The following is a 17,308-nucleotide window of genomic DNA, read 5'->3' on the forward strand; positions in this document are numbered from 1 at the left end:
GGACCTCCTCTGGTTCTTCTGATTAGCTCAAATGGCTGGGGTCTCCATGTTGTCTGGCACCTCCTCTGGGTACTTCTGATTAACTGGAATGACAGGGGTCTCCATGGTCTCTGGGAACTCGTCTGGTTAATACTGATTAGCTGGAAATGCAGGGGTCTCCATGGTCCCTAGGACCTCCTCTGGTTCTTCTGATTAGCTCAAATGGCAGGGGTCTCCATGGTGTCTGGGACCTCCTCTGGTTACTTCTGATTAACTGGAATGGCAGGGGTCTCCATGGTCTCTGGGACCTCCTCTGGTTCCTTCCGATTCAGCTGTTCATTTGCCTTGGAACTCTGGCTACAGAGCTTTGAGCATCTCATTTTCTTAAGCATTTTTGTGGTGGGAGGTTTCTGAGAAGTTCCCTTGGGAATCTTTCCAGAATGGGATTCTTCACACTCACAGTTACCCGGCCCACATGGAGAAGTCAAGAGAGGGAGCAAAGAATGGCACTGGTTTAGGGAAGAGTGTGAAGACAGGTGGGAATGATGGCTTCACTAGAAAGGGTGTGGGCAGAGAAGAGTTATGTGCCAGGTAAGGACAGGGGAGGGTGTCTTTTCGGGTGGGGTTGATGGGCAAAAGGAGTATGGCTGGGTTCAGCTCACCTTGATAGTTTTTCTGGACCTCAATTGATAGGAGGTCTTCATCTTCTCCTGGGTAACAGGAGGTGGGTGTTCCATAACTACTCTGGAGCCTTGTGGCTTCCCAGTCACCTCAGTCATTTGCAGGACTCACAGTGGTCTGCTCAGAGCCCCTGAGCACCCCGCTATATACCCGTCCCCATGGAGCCTCACCCTCATGTTTGATGAGGTCAGCAAGTCTCTTCCCCAGCCAATGGTGGCCCTGGGTGAGCTTTGACTTCACAAAGCCCCATCCTGACATGTCTAGCGGAGGATGGGGAGCAATTCAGATGATTTGCTGGGAGAAATGAGGCATGACTAATGCCCTCAAGAGGCCTCCAAACTCACCTGCCACCCTCACCTCTATGTCAACTCTGATGGGTCACACAGCAGGCAAAGTGCATCTCCTCCCAACCTTGCACCACAGCCACACACCTCAGGCATTCATCCTGTTCTCTCTCAGCTTTCACCATTATCTAGCTTTTCATATCTTGCCTAAACTCCCTCCATGACAACTAGGTTGTGTTGAAGTGTCTGTGGAAGCGAGAATCATTGTTTGTTCATCCTGCAATGTGGTCTTAATGCACCTTGAAGCCCATTGAATTCTGGGCCAGCCGACAGAAACCTTTCCATCCCGCCTTCTTGTCTCAGTGTTCCAGGAGCTCGCTTCCGTTTTAAGGCCTCCAGTCGGAAACCCTTTTCTTCATGCTGTGAGCATGCAGTGAATACACTTGCCCTGGCTCCACACGGAGCTGTCTCGTTTGAAGTCTAGGACTCAGGGTCACCTCACTAGGAGTACTACCCAGGCTTGGGTTTGTACATGGTGTTGGGGATGGGGCAGAGAAATCCATGATTCAGGTTGTGCTGGGGGATCCCATGCAGGAAATGCCCACCTGCGGCTGATTAGTATTTCCAGCAAGGGGTGGAGCTTGCCCAGAGCTGTGTGAACCTTGTGTGCAAAGGTCTTCTCAAGACGTGCCCTCACAAATCTCTTTTCTCAACTTGATTTCTTGCTGGAAGTTCCCTTGGAGATTACCTCACAGCCAAAACCATGGTGGAATTCATTTCCATGAGCAGCTGCCACAAGCTTCCAGGTTCTTGGACAAAACACTGAGTCATCCTGTCCTGTGCATCTAGTTCCTATGGTCTCTCATGGAGCTGGTTGGCTCTGGAGGATAGTGGAATGGATTGTGTGCTCCACCTCAGTCATCGTTTTTTCAATTGACTCGTAGGGTCAACCAGCCTGAGGGGCACCCCTGGGGACAGTTTGTTGGCTTAGTGAGTCTTCCTTGGTTTCCTGTCAAGTGTTCACATCCTGGTGTCCACTTGTTGCTTACTCACCCAGGGGCCATCACACTGCTGAACATTTGAAGAGGCAGAAAAAGCACACCGTAAACAAAATCAAAAGTTGACTCTTAGAATTGTTAGAAGATCTTAAAACCTGATAGAAAAATGGGCAAGAGGCACGAGCCATCACTTTATAAGAAAGATGTATCACTGGCCGTGAAATTTATGAAGACATGTTTAAAGTCAGGAGCAGCCATTCACAAGAAGAATATGGAACTAGCCCAGAACCACGTTAAAATATATTAAATCTCAAAAAGGTAAGAAAAATCCTACTACAATTCCCTTGAGAACTGAAACGCAGGCAGAAGTGGCATAGATTTTAGTAATTGCAGGCAGATACATTGAGATACTTGGAATAACGGCGTTTTGTGTGTTCTAAAGGTAAGGAGAGACATGGAAATCCTAAAATTTACCCCAGTTGATCTTAGAGATATGACAATCATAGTGTCATATGAAGCCCATTTTAAGGGTTTCCTGATGGCTCAGACAGTATAAAAAAAAAAAAAAAAAACAAGCAAACAAACAAACAAAAAAACCCACCTGCAACATGGGAGACCAGGATTCAATCCCTGGGTTCGGTAGATCCCCTGGAGGGCGGAATGGCAGCCTGCTCCAGTATGCTTGCCTGGAGAATCACCATGGACAAAGAAGCCTGGTGGGCTACAGACCATGGGGTCAAAAAGAGTTGGAGCCGGCTAAGTAAGGAAGCACAGCACAGCACAGCACAATGAATATTTGTGAAAGAAAGGCAGGTAGTGAGGAAAGAGGGAGAAAGGGAAACAAGGGTATTGAAAGGAAGGAAAGAAAATCCTCCGTTGTCGGTGAGAATAGAGCAACCAGAGATGTTCCCCAGGAGGACAGCACCACACATGTCCGTCTGAGCAGTCTCAGACGGTTTGAAACAACTATCTCCAACTTTGGTCCCACTCCTTCAACCAAACTCATGTGCAGGGCTTACCACTAACAGGCTAACAGTCATCATGGTTTCTCCTCAGTCAAATCGTGATTCACCCAGAGGTGAAAAAGACACGTGGGCCCCAATGTTCATCACAGCACTATTTACAGTAGCCAAGGCATGGAAGCAACCTAGATATCCATCAGAAGACAAATGGGTAAGAAAGCTGTGGTACATAGACACAATGGAATATTGCTCAGCCATTACAAAGAACACTTTTGAATCCATTCTAATGAGGTGGATGAAAGTGGAGCCTATTATACAGAGCGAAGTAAGTCAGAAAGAAAAACACCAGTACACTATACTAAGGCATATATACTGAATTTCGGACAATGGAGATGATAACCCTATATGGGAGACAGCAAAATAGACACAGATTCACAGGACAGTCTTTTGGACTCTGTGGGACATGGCGAGGGCGGGCTGATCTGAGAGAACTGCACTGAAACATGTATATTATCATATGTGAAAGGGATAGCCAGTCCATGTTGGATGCATAAGACAGGGTGCACAGGGCTGGTGCACTGGGCTGACCCAGAGGGATGGGATGGGGAGGGAGGTGAGAGGGGGGATCAGGATGGGGAACACATATACACCAATGGCTGATTCCTGTCAATATGTGGTAAAAACAACCACAATATTGTAAAGTAATTACCCACCAAATAAAATAAATAAAATAAAATAAAATACATTCCTTTGCCCAAAAGGGCCTAATCAGTATTGGCTTTTTGAGCTCCGAAAACGCCATTTTTCCCCTTCCTTTCTTCCCTCCTTCCTCCCCCCTCTTTCTTTCCTTTGTTTATTATATCAAAGTGAAAGCTTGCTTTCCATTTATAGTTATGACAAAGTCCTGTCTCTATTCCCCATGTTGTACAATGCATCCCTGAACTCATCTTCCACCTAACTAACACTGCGTGCCTCCCACTCCCCCACCTCGGTATTGCCCCTTCCTCTGCCTCTCCCCGCTGGTAACCAGTAGATGCTTCTCTATATCTGTTTGCCTCCATTTTTATCATATACTCTACTTTGCGGTATCTTTAGATTTTAGAAGTGATATCATACAGTATTTGTCTACCTCTGTCTGAGTTATTTTACTCAATATTCTACCTTCCATGTGGCTGCAAGTGTCAATATTCCATTCTTTGGATGGGGCATCACTTTTGTATGCCTTTTTAACAAATGGCACTGCCCCCCCACACACGACACAGCTCCCCAGCTAAGTGTCCTTCTCTGCACGCACACAGAGAAACACCAAGTCCTCTTCCTCTTCTCCCATGGGAAGTCTGTCTTTGAAGCTCCGTCTGGAACCAGTTCTTCCCCCTACTTTCTGGAAACCTGGACCTTCTTGCGCCATCTCCAACTCCACAGAAGCCATCTCCCTCCCTCCTTACACATTTATCCCTTCCCTGCCCTCTCTGCCACCCAGTATCAGGGAACTGAGAGACAAACATAATTTCACATCAGGTTTATTTTATTCTATTTTTCTTATTACTGTATGCAGTTGTTGTAATATTCAGCATCAGTACTGTAGGCCAGTACTCAGCGGAGAGACCCCTGAGAATTTCTGAGGTGTCTAGCCATGCCCCGAAGTCACGGGCTGTCCACTGGTCTAGCTGGAAAGGCAGGGGTCTCCATGGTCTCTGGGATCTCCTCTGGTTCGTTCTGATTAACTGGAATGGCAGGGGTCTCCATGGTCTCTGGGACCTCCTCTGGTTCATTCTGATTAGCTGGAAATGCAGGGGTCTCCATGGTCCCTAGGACCTCCTCTGGTTCTTCTGATTAGCTCAAATGGCTGGGGTCTCCATGTTGTCTGGCACCTCCTCTGGGTACTTCTGATTAACTGGAATGACAGGGGTCTCCATGGTCTCTGGGAACTCGTCTGGTTAATACTGATTAGCTGGAAATGCAGGGGTCTCCATGGTCCCTAGGACCTCCTCTGGTTCTTCTGATTAGCTCAAATGGCAGGGGTCTCCATGGTGTCTGGGACCTCCTCTGGTTACTTCTGATTAACTGGAATGGCAGGGGTCTCCATGGTCTCTGGGACCTCCTCTGGTTCCTTCCGATTCAGCTGTTCATTTGCCTTGGAACTCTGGCTACAGAGCTTTGAGCATCTCATTTTCTTAAGCATTTTTGTGGTGGGAGGTTTCTGAGAAGTTCCCTTGGGAATCTTTCCAGAATGGGATTCTTCACACTCACAGTTACCCGGCCCACATGGAGAAGTCAAGAGAGGGAGCAAAGAATGGCACTGGTTTAGGGAAGAGTGTGAAGACAGGTGGGAATGATGGCTTCACTAGAAAGGGTGTGGGCAGAGAAGAGTTATGTGCCAGGTAAGGACAGGGGAGGGTGTCTTTTCGGGTGGGGTTGATGGGCAAAAGGAGTATGGCTGGGTTCAGCTCACCTTGATAGTTTTTCTGGACCTCAATTGATAGGAGGTCTTCATCTTCTCCTGGGTAACAGGAGGTGGGTGTTCCATAACTACTCTGGAGCCTTGTGGCTTCCCAGTCACCTCAGTCATTTGCAGGACTCACAGTGGTCTGCTCAGAGCCCCTGAGCACCCCGCTATATACCCGTCCCCATGGAGCCTCACCCTCATGTTTTATGAGGTCAGCAAGTCTCTTCCCCAGCCAATGGTGGCCCTGGGTGAGCTTTGACATCACAAAGCCCCATCCTGACATGTCTAGCGGAGGATGGGGAGCAATTCAGATGATTTGCTGGGAGAAATGAGGCTTTAGTAATGCCCTCAAGAGGCCTCCAAACTCACCTGCCACCCTCACCTCTATGTCAACTCTGATGGGTCACACAGCAGGCAGAGTGCATCTCCTCCCAACCTTGCCCCACAGCCACACGCCTCAGGCATTCATTCTGTTCTCTCTCAGCTTTCACCATTATCTAGCTTTTCATATCTTGCCTAAACTCCCTCCATGACAACTAGGTTGTGTTGAAGTGTCTGTGGAAGCGAGAATCATTGTTTGTTCATCCTGCAATGTGGTCTTAATGCACCTTGAAGCCCATTGAATTCTGGGCCAGCCGACAGAAACCTTTCCATCCCGCCTTCTTGTCTCAGTGTTCCAGGAGCTCGCTTCCGTTTTAAGGCCTCCAGTCGGAAACCCTTTTCTTCATGCTGTGAGCATGCAGTGAATACACTTGCCCTGGCTCCACACGGAGCTGTCTCGTTTGAAGTCTAGGACTCAGGGTCACCTCACTAGGAGTACTACCCAGGCTTGGGTTTGTACATGGTGTTGGGGATGGGGCAGAGAAATCCATGATTCAGGTTGTGCTGGGGGATCCCATGCAGGAAATGCCCACCTGCGGCTGATTAGTATTTCCAGCAAGGGGTGGAGCTTGCCCAGAGCTGTGTGAACCTTGTGTGCAAAGGTCTTCTCAAGACGTGCCCTCACAAATCTCTTTTCTCAACTTGATTTCTTGCTGGAAGTTCCCTTGGAGATTACCTCACAGCCAAAACCATGGTGGAATTCATTTCCATGAGCAGCTGCCACAAGCTTCCAGGTTCTTGGACAAAACACTGAGTCATCCTGTCCTGTGCATCTAGTTCCTATGGTCTCTCATGGAGCTGGTTGGCTCTGGAGGATAGTGGAATGGATTGTGTGCTCCACCTCAGTCATCGTTTTTTCAATTGACTCGTAGGGTCAACCAGCCTGAGGGGCACCCCTGGGGACAGTTTGTTGGCTTAGTGAGTCTTCCTTGGTTTCCTGTCAAGTGTTCACATCCTGGTGTCCACTTGTTGCTTACTCACCCAGGGGCCATCACACTGCTGAACATTTTAAGAGGCAGAAAAAGCACACCGTAAACAAAATCAAAAGTTGACTCTTAGAATTGTTAGAAGATCTTAAAACCTGATAGAAAAATGGGCAAGAGGCACGAGCCATCACTTTATAAGAAAGATGTATCACTGGCCGTGAAATTTATGAAGACATGTTTAAAGTCAGGAGCAGCCATTCACAAGAAGAATATGGAACTAGCCCAGAACCACGTTAAAATATATTAAATCTCAAAAAGGTAAGAAAAATCCTACTACAATTCCCTTGAGAACTGAAACGCAGGCAGAAGTGGCATAGATTTTAGTAATTGCAGGCAGATACATTGAGATACTTGGAATAACTGCGTTTTGTGTGTTCTAAAGGTAAGGAGAGACATGGAAATCCTAAAATTTACCCCAGTTGATCTTAGAGATATGACAATCATAGTGTCATATGAAGCCCATTTTAAGGGTTTCCTGATGGCTCAGACAGTATAAAAAAAAAAAAAAAAAAAAAAAAACCAAGCAAACAAACAAACAAAAAAACCCACCTGCAACATGGGAGACCAGGATTCAATCCCTGGGTTGGGTAGATCCCCTGGAGGGCGGAATGGCAGCCTGCTCCAGTATGCTTGCCTGGAGAATCACCATGGACAAAGAAGCCTGGTGGGCTACAGACCATGGGGTCAAAAAGAGTTGGAACCGGCTAAGTAAGGAAGCACAGCACAGCACAGCACAATGAATATTTGTGAAAGAAAGGCAGGTAGTGAGGAAAGAGGGAGAAAGGGAAACAAGGGTATTGAAAGGAAGGAAAGAAAATCCTCCGTTGTCGGTGAGAATAGAGCAACCAGAGATGTTCCCCAGGAGGACAGCACCACACATGTCCGTCTGAGCAGTCTCAGACGGTTTGAAACAACTATCTCCAACTTTGGTCCCACTCCTTCAACCAAACTCATGTGCAGGGCTTACCACTAACAGGCTAACAGTCATCATGGTTTCTCCTCAGTCAAATCGTGATTCACCCAGAGGTGAAAAAGACACGTGGGCCCCAATGTTCATCACAGCACTATTTACAGTAGCCAAGGCATGGAAGCAACCTAGATATCCATCAGAAGACAAATGGGTAAGAAAGCTGTGGTACATAGACACAATGGAATATTGCTCAGCCATTACAAAGAACACTTTTGAATCCATTCTAATGAGGTGGATGAAAGTGGAGCCTATTATACAGAGCGAAGTAAGTCAGAAAGAAAAACACCAGTACACTATACTAAGGCATATATACTGAATTTCGGACAATGGAGATGATAACCCTATATGGGAGACAGCAAAATAGACACAGATTCACAGTACAGTCTTTTGGACTCTGTGGGACACGGCGAGGGCGGGCTGATCTGAGAGAACTGCACTGAAACATGTATATTATCATATGTGAAAGGGATAGCCAGTCCATCTTGGATGCATAAGACAGGGTGCACAGGGCTGGTGCACTGGGCTGACCCAGAGGGATGGGATGGGGAGGGAGGTGAGAGGGGGGATCAGGATGGGGAACACATATACACCGATGGCTGATTCCTGTCAATATGTGGCAAAAACAACCACAATATTGTAAAGTAATTACCCACCAAATAAAATAAATAAAATAAAATAAAATACATTCCTTTGCCCAAAAGGGCCTAATCAGTATTGGCTTTTTGAGCTCCGAAAACGCCATTTTTCCCCTTCCTTTCTTCCCTCCTTCCTCCCCCCTCTTTCTTTCCTTTGTTTATTATATCAAAGTGAAAGCTTGCTTTCCATTTATAGTTATGACAAAGTCCTGGCTCTATTCCCCATGTTGTACAATGCATCCCTGAACTCATCTTCCACCTAACTAACACTGCGTGCCTCCCACTCCCCCACCTCGGTATTGCCCCTTCCTCTGCCTCTCCCCGCTGGTAACCAGTAGATGCTTCTCTATATCTGTTTGCCTCCATTTTTATCATATACTCTACTTTGCGGTATCTTTAGATTTTAGAAGTGATATCATACAGTATTTGTCTACCTCTGTCTGAGTTATTTTACTCAATATTCTACCTTCCATGTGGCTGCAAGTGTCAATATTCCATTCTTTGGATGGGGCATCACTTTTGTATGCCTTTTTAACAAATGGCACTACCCCCCCACACACGACACAGCTCCCCAGCTAAGTGTCCTTCTCTGCACGCACACAGAGAAACACCAAGTCCTCTTCCTCTTCTCCCATGGGAAGTCTGTCTTTGAAGCTCCGTCTGGAACCAGTTCTTCCCCCTACTTTCTGGAAACCTGGACCTTCTTGCCCCATCTCCAACTCCACAGAAGCCATCTCCCTCCCTCCTTACACATTTATCCCTTCCCTGCCCTCTCTGCCACCCAGTATCAGGGAACTGAGAGACAAACATAATTTCACATCAGGTTTATTTTATTCTATTTTTCTTATTACTGTATGCAGTTGTTGTAATATTCAGCATCAGTACTGTAGGCCAGTACTCAGCGGAGAGACCCCTGAGAATTTCTGAGGTGTCTAGCCATGCCCCGAAGTCACTGGCTGTCCACTGGTCTAGCTGGAAAGGCAGGGGTCTCCATGGTCTCTGGGATCTCCTCTGGTTCGTTCTGATTAACTGGAATGGCAGGGGTCTCCATGGTCTCTGGGACCTCCTCTGGTTCATTCTGATTAGCTGGAAATGCAGGGGTCTCCATGGTCCCTAGGACCTCCTCTGGTTCTTCTGATTAGCTCAAATGGCTGGGGTCTCCATGTTGTCTGGGACCTCCTCTGGGTACTTCTGATTAACTGGAATGACAGGGGTCTCCATGGTCTCTGGGAACTCGTCTGGTTAATACTGATTAGCTGGAAATGCAGGGGTCTCCATGGTCCCTAGGACCTCCTCTGGTTCTTCTGATTAGCTCAAATGGCAGGGGTCTCCATGGTGTCTGGGACCTCCTCTGGTTACTTCTGATTAACTGGAATGGCAGGGGTCTCCATGGTCTCTGGGACCTCCTCTGGTTCCTTCTGATTCAGCTGTTCATTTGCCTTGGAACTCTGGCTACAGAGCTTTGAGCATCTCATTTTCTTAAGCATTTTGGTGGTGGGAGGTTTCTGAGAAGTTCCCTTGGGAATCTTTCCAGAATGGGATTCTTCACACTCACAGTTACCCGGCCCACATGGAGAAGTCAAGAGAGGGAGCAAAGAATGGCACTGGTTTAGGGAAGAGTGTGAAGACAGGTGGGAATGATGGCTTCACTAGAAAGGGTGTGGGCAGAGAAGAGTTATGTGCCAGGTAAGGACAGGGGAGGGTGTCTTTTCGGGTGGGGTTGATGGGCAAAAGGAGTATGGCTGGGTTCAGCTCACCTTGATATTTTTTCTGGACCTCAATTGATAGGAGGTCTTCAGCTTCTCCTGGGTAACAGGAGGTGGGTGTTCCATAACTACTCTGGAGCCTTGTGGCTTCCCAGTCACCTCAGTCATTTGCAGGACTCACAGTGGTCTGCTCAGAGCCCCTGAGCACCCCGCTATATACCCGTCCCCATGGAGCCTCACCCTCATGTTTTATGAGGTCAGCAAGTCTCTTCCCCAGCCAATGGTGGCCCTGGGTGAGCTTTGACATCACAAAGCCCCATCCTGACATGTCTAGCGGAGGATGGGGAGCAATTCAGATGATTTGCTGGGAGAAATGAGGCTTTAGTAATGCCCTCAAGAGGCCTCCAAACTCACCTGCCACCCTCACCTCTATGTCAACTCTGATGGGTCACACAGCAGGCAGAGTGCATCTCCTCCCAACCTTGCCCCACAGCCACACGCCTCAGGCATTCATTCTGTTCTCTCTCAGCTTTCACCATTATCTAGCTTTTCATATCTTGCCTAAACTCCCTCCATGACAACTAGGTTGTGTTGAAGTGTCTGTGGAAGCGAGAATCATTGTTTGTTCATCCTGCAATGTGGTCTTAATGCACCTTGAAGCCCATTGAATTCTGGGCCAGCCGACAGAAACCTTTCCATCCCGCCTTCTTGTCTCAGTGTTCCAGGAGCTCGCTTCCGTTTTAAGGCCTCCAGTCGGAAACCCTTTTCTTCATGCTGGGAGCATGCAGTGAATACACTTGCCCTGGCTCCACACGGAGCTGTCTCGTTTGAAGTCTAGGACTCAGGGTCACCTCACTAGGAGTACTACACAGGCTTGGGTTTGTACATGGTGTTGGGGATGGGGCAGAGAAATCCATGATTCAGGTTGTGCTGGGGGATCCCATGCAGGAAATGCCCACCTGCGGCTGATTAGTATTTCCAGCAAGGGGTGGAGCTTGCCCAGAGCTGTGTGAACCTTGTGTGCAAAGGTCTTCTCAAGACGTGCCCTCACAAATCTCTTTTCTCAACTTGATTTCTTGCTGGAAGTTCCCTTGGAGATTACCTCACAGCCAAAACCATGGTGGAATTCATTTCCATGAGCAGCTGCCACAAGCTTCCAGGTTCTTGGACAAAACACTGAGTCATCCTGTCCTGTGCATCTAGTTCCTATGGTCTCTCATGGAGCTGGTTGGCTCTGGAGGATAGTGGAATGGATTGTGTGCTCCACCTCAGTCATCGTTTTTTCAATTGACTCGTAGGGTCAACCAGCCTGAGGGGCACCCCTGGGGACAGTTTGTTGGCTTAGTGAGTCTTCCTTGGTTTCCTGTCAAGTGTTCACATCCTGGTGTCCACTTGTTGCTTACTCACCCAGGGGCCATCACACTGCTGAACATTTTAAGAGGCAGAAAAAGCACACCGTAAACAAAATCAAAAGTTGACTCTTAGAATTGTTAGAAGATCTTAAAACCTGATAGAAAAATGGGCAAGAGGCACGAGCCATCACTTTATAAGAAAGATGTATCACTGGCCGTGAAATTTATGAAGACATGTTTAAAGTCAGGAGCAGCCATTCACAAGAAGAATATGGAACTAGCCCAGAACCACGTTAAAATATATTAAATCTCAAAAAGGTAAGAAAAATCCTACTACAATTCCCTTGAGAACTGAAACGCAGGCAGAAGTGGCATAGATTTTAGTAATTGCAGGCAGATACATTGAGATACTTGGAATAACTGCGTTTTGTGTGTTCTAAAGGTAAGGAGAGACATGGAAATCCTAAAATTTACCCCAGTTGATCTTAGAGATATGACAATCATAGTGTCATATGAAGCCCATTTTAAGGGTTTCCTGATGGCTCAGACAGTATAAAAAAAAAAAAAAAAAAACAAGCAAACAAACAAACAAAAAAACCCACCTGCAACATGGGAGACCAGGATTCAATCCCTGGGTTCGGTAGATCCCCTGGAGGGCGGAATGGCAGCCTGCTCCAGTATGCTTGCCTGGAGAATCACCATGGACAAAGAAGCCTGGTGGGCTACAGACCATGGGGTCAAAAAGAGTTGGAGCCGGCTAAGTAAGGAAGCACAGCACAGCACAGCACAATGAATATTTGTGAAAGAAAGGCAGGTAGTGAGGAAAGAGGGAGAAAGGGAAACAAGGGTATTGAAAGGAAGGAAAGAAAATCCTCCGTTGTCGGTGAGAATAGAGCAACCAGAGATGTTCCCCAGGAGGACAGCACCACACATGTCCGTCTGAGCAGTCTCAGACGGTTTGAAACAACTATCTCCAACTTTGGTCCCACTCCTTCAACCAAACTCATGTGCAGGGCTTACCACTAACAGGCTAACAGTCATCATGGTTTCTCCTCAGTCAAATCGTGATTCACCCAGAGGTGAAAAAGACACGTGGGCCCCAATGTTCATCACAGCACTATTTACAGTAGCCAAGGCATGGAAGCAACCTAGATATCCATCAGAAGACAAATGGGTAAGAAAGCTGTGGTACATAGACACAATGGAATATTGCTCAGCCATTACAAAGAACACTTTTGAATCCATTCTAATGAGGTGGATGAAAGTGGAGCCTATTATACAGAGCGAAGTAAGTCAGAAAGAAAAACACCAGTACACTATACTAAGGCATATATACTGAATTTCGGAAGATGGAGATGATAACCCTATATGGGAGACAGCAAAATAGACACAGATTCACAGGACAGTCTTTTGGACTCTGTGGGACACGGCGAGGGCGGGCTGACCTGAGAGAACTGCACTGAAACATGTATATTATCATATGTGAAAGGGATAGCCAGTCCATCTTGGATGCATAAGACAGGGTGCACAGGGCTGGTGCACTGGGCTGACCCAGAGGGATGGGATGGGGAGGGAGGTGAGAGGGGGGATCAGGATGGGGAACACATATACACCAATGGCTGATTCCTGTCAATATGTGGCAAAAACAACCACAATATTGTAAAGTAATTACCCACCAAATAAAATAAATAAAATAAAATAAAATACATTCCTTTGCCCAAAAGGGCCTAATCAGTATTGGCTTTTTGAGCTCCGAAAACGCCATTTTTCCCCTTCCTTTCTTCCCTCCTTCCTCCCCCCTCTTTCTTTCCTTTGTTTATTATATCAAAGTGAAAGCTTGCTTTCCATTTATAGTTATGACAAAGTCCTGGCTCTATTCCCCATGTTGTACAATGCATCCCTGAACTCATCTTCCACCTAACTAACACTGCGTGCCTCCCACTCCCCCACTTCGGTATTGCCCCTTCCTCTGCCTCTCCCCGCTGGTAACCAGTAGATGCTTCTCTATATCTGTTTGCCTCCATTTTTATCATATACTCTACTTTGCGGTATCTTTAGATTTTATAAGTGATATCATACAGTATTTGTCTACCTCTGTCTGAGTTATTTTACTCAATATTCTACCTTCCATGTGGCTGCAAGTGTCAATATTCCATTCTTTGGATGGGGCATCACTTTTGTATGCCTTTTTAACAAATGGCACTGCCCCCCCACACACGACACAGCTCCCCAGCTAAGTGTCCTTCTCTGCACGCACACAGAGAAACACCAAGTCCTCTTCCTCTTCTCCCATGGGAAGTCTGTCTTTGAAGCTCCGTCTGGAACCAGTTCTTCCCCCTACTTTCTGGAAACCTGGACCTTCTTGCCCCATCTCCAACTCCACAGAAGCCATCTCCCTCCCTCCTTACACATTTATCCCTTCCCTGCCCTCTCTGCCACCCAGTATCAGGGAACTGAGAGACAAACATAATTTCACATCAGGTTTATTTTATTCTATTTTTCTTATTACTGTATGCAGTTGTTGTAATATTCAGCATCAGTACTGTAGGCCAGTACTCAGCGGAGAGACCCCTGAGAATTTCTGAGGTGTCTAGCCATGCCCCGAAGTCACTGGCTGTCCACTGGTCTAGCTGGAAAGGCAGGGGTCTCCATGGTCTCTGGGATCTCCTCTGGTTCGTTCTGATTAACTGGAATGGCAGGGGTCTCCATGGTCTCTGGGACCTCCTCTGGTTCATTCTGATTAGCTGGAAATGCAGGGGTCTCCATGGTCCCTAGGACCTCCTCTGGTTCTTCTGATTAGCTCAAATGGCTGGGGTCTCCATGTTGTCTGGCACCTCCTCTGGGTACGTCTGATTAACTGGAATGACAGGGGTCTCCATGGTATCTGGGAACTCGTCTGGTTAATACTGATTAGCTGGAAATGCAGGGGTCTCCATGGTCCCTAGGACCTCCTCTGGTTCTTCTGATTAGCTCAAATGGCAGGGGTCTCCATGGTGTCTGGGACCTCCTCTGGTTACTTCTGATTAACTGGAATGGCAGGGGTCTCCATGGTCTCTGGGACCTCCTCTGGTTCCTTCTGATTCAGCTGTTCATTTGCCTTGGAACTCTGGCTACAGAGCTTTGAGCATCTCATTTTCTTAAGCATTTTGGTGGTGGGAGGTTTCTGAGAAGTTCCCTTGGGAATCTTTCCAGAATGGGATTCTTCACACTCACAGTTACCCGGCCCACATGGAGAAGTCAAGAGAGGGAGCAAAGAATGGCACTGGTTTAGGGAAGAGTGTGAAGACAGGTGGGAATGATGGCTTCACCAGAAAGGGTGTGGGCAGAGAAGAGTTATGTGCCAGGTAAGGACAGGGGAGGGTGTCTTTTCGGGTGGGGTTGATGGGCAAAAGGAGTATGGCTGGGTTCAGCTCACCTTGATAGTTTTTCTGGACCTCAATTGATAGGAGGTCTTCATCTTCTCCTGGGTAACAGGAGGTGGGTGTTCCATAACTACTCTGGAGCCTTGTGGCTTCCCAGTCACCTCAGTCATTTGCAGGACTCACAGTGGTCTGCTCAGAGCCCCTGAGCAAACCGCTATATACCCGTCCCCATGGAGCCTCACCCTCATGTTTTATGAGGTCAGCAAGTCTCTTCCCCAGCCAATGGTGGCCCTGGGTGAGCTTTGACATCACAAAGCCCCATCCTGACATGTCTAGCGGAGGATGGGGAGCAATTCAGATGATTTGCTGGGAGAAATGAGGCTTTAGTAATGCCCTCAAGAGGCCTCCAAACTCACCTGCCACCCTCACCTCTATGTCAACTCTGATGGGTCACACAGCAGGCAGAGTGCATCTCCTCCCAACCTTGCCCCACAGCCACACGCCTCAGGCATTCATTCTGTTCTCTCTCAGCTTTCACCATTATCTAGCTTTTCATATCTTGCCTAAACTCCCTCCATGACAACTAGTTTGTGTTGAAGTGTCTGTGGAATTGAGAATCATTGCTTGTTCATCCTGCAATGTGGTCTTAATGCACCTTGAAGCCCATTGAATTCTGGGCCAGCCGACAGAAACCTTTCCATCCCGCCTTCTTGTCTCAGTGTTCCAGGAGCTCGCTTCCGTTTTAAGGCCTCCAGTCGGAAACCCTTTTCTTCATGCTGGGAGCATGCAGTGAATACACTTGCCCTGGCTCCACACGAAGCTGTCTCGTTTGAAGTCTAGGACTCAGGGTCACCTCACTAGGAGTACTACCCAGGCTTGGGTTTGTACATGGTGTTGGGGATGGGGCAGAGAAATCCATGATTCAGGTTGTGCTGGGGGATCCCATGCAGGAAATGCCCACCTGCGGCTGATTAGTATTTCCAGCAAGGGGTGGAGCTTGCCCAGAGCTGTGTGAACCTTGTGTGCAAAGGTCTTCTCAAGACGTGCCCTCACAAATCTCTTCTCTCATCTTGTTTTCTTCCTGGAAGGTCCCTTGGAGCTTACCTCACAGCCAAAACCATGGTGGAATTCATTTCCATGAGCAGCTGCCACAAGCTTCCAGGTTCTTGGACAAAACACTGAGTCATCCTGTCCTGTGCATCTAGTTCCTATGGTCTCTCATGGAGCTGGTTGGCTCTGGAGGATAGTGGAATGGATTGTGTGCTCCACCTCAGTCCTCGTTTTTCCAATTGACTCGTAGGGTCAACCAGCCTGAGGGGCACCCCTGGGGACAGTTTGTTGGCTTAGTGGGTCTTCCTTGGTTTCCTGTCAAGTGTTCACATCCTGGTGTCCACTTGTTGCTTACTCACCCAGGGGCCATCACACTGCTGAACATTTTAAGAGGCAGAAAAAGCACACCGTAAACAAACCCAAAAGTTGACTCTTAGAATTGTTAGAAGATCTTAAAACCTGATAGAAAAATGGGCAAGAGGCACGAGCCATCACTTTATAAGAAAGATGTATCACTGGCCGTGAAATTTATGAAGACATGTTTAAAGTCAGGAGCAGCCAATTCACAAGAAGAATATGGAACTAGCCCAGAACCACGTTAAAATATATTAAATCTCAAAAAGGTAAGAAAAATCCTACTACAATTCCCTTGAGAACTGAAACGCAGGCAGAAGTGGCATAGATTTTAGTAATTGCAGGCAGATACATTGAGGTACTTGGAATAACTGTGTTTTGTGTGTTCTAAAAGTAAGGAGAGACATGGAAATCCTAAAATAGACCCCAGTTGATCTTACAGATATGACAATCATAGTGTCAGATGAAGCCCATTTTAAGGGTTTCCTGATGGCTCAGACAGTATAAAAAAAAAAAAAAAACAAGCAACAAACAAACAAAAAAACCCACCTGCAACATGGGAGACCTGGATTCAATCCCTGGGTTGGGTAGATCCCCTGGAGGGCGGAATGGCAGCCTGCTCCAGTATGCTTGCCTGGAGAATCACCATGGACAAAGAAGCCTGGTGGGCTACAGACCATGGGGTCAAAAAGAGTTGGAGCCGGATGAGTAAGGAAGCACAGCACAGCACAGCACAATGAATATTTGTGAAAGAAAGGCAGGTAGTGAGGAAAGAGGGAGAAAGGGAAACAAGGGTATTGAAAGGAAGGAAAGAAAATCCTCCGTTGTTGGTGAGAATAGAGCAACCAGAGATGTCCCCCTGGAGGACAGCACCACACACGACCATCTGAGCAGTCTCAGACGGTTTGAAACAACTATCTCCAACTTTGGTCCCACTCCTTCAACCAAACTCATGTGCAGGGCTTACCATTAACAGGCTAACAGTCATCATGGTTTCTCCTCAGTCAAATCGTGATTCACCCAGAAGTGAAAAAGACACGTGGGCCCCAATGTTCATCACAACACTATTTACAGTAGCCAGGGCATGGAAGCAACCTAGATATCCATCAGAAGACAAATGGGTAAGAAAGCTGTGGTACATAGACACAATGGAATATTGCTC

This window comes from Cervus elaphus, chromosome X (genome assembly GCF_910594005.1).
Source record: "Cervus elaphus chromosome X, mCerEla1.1, whole genome shotgun sequence".
Taxonomy (NCBI): domain Eukaryota; kingdom Metazoa; phylum Chordata; class Mammalia; order Artiodactyla; family Cervidae; genus Cervus; species Cervus elaphus.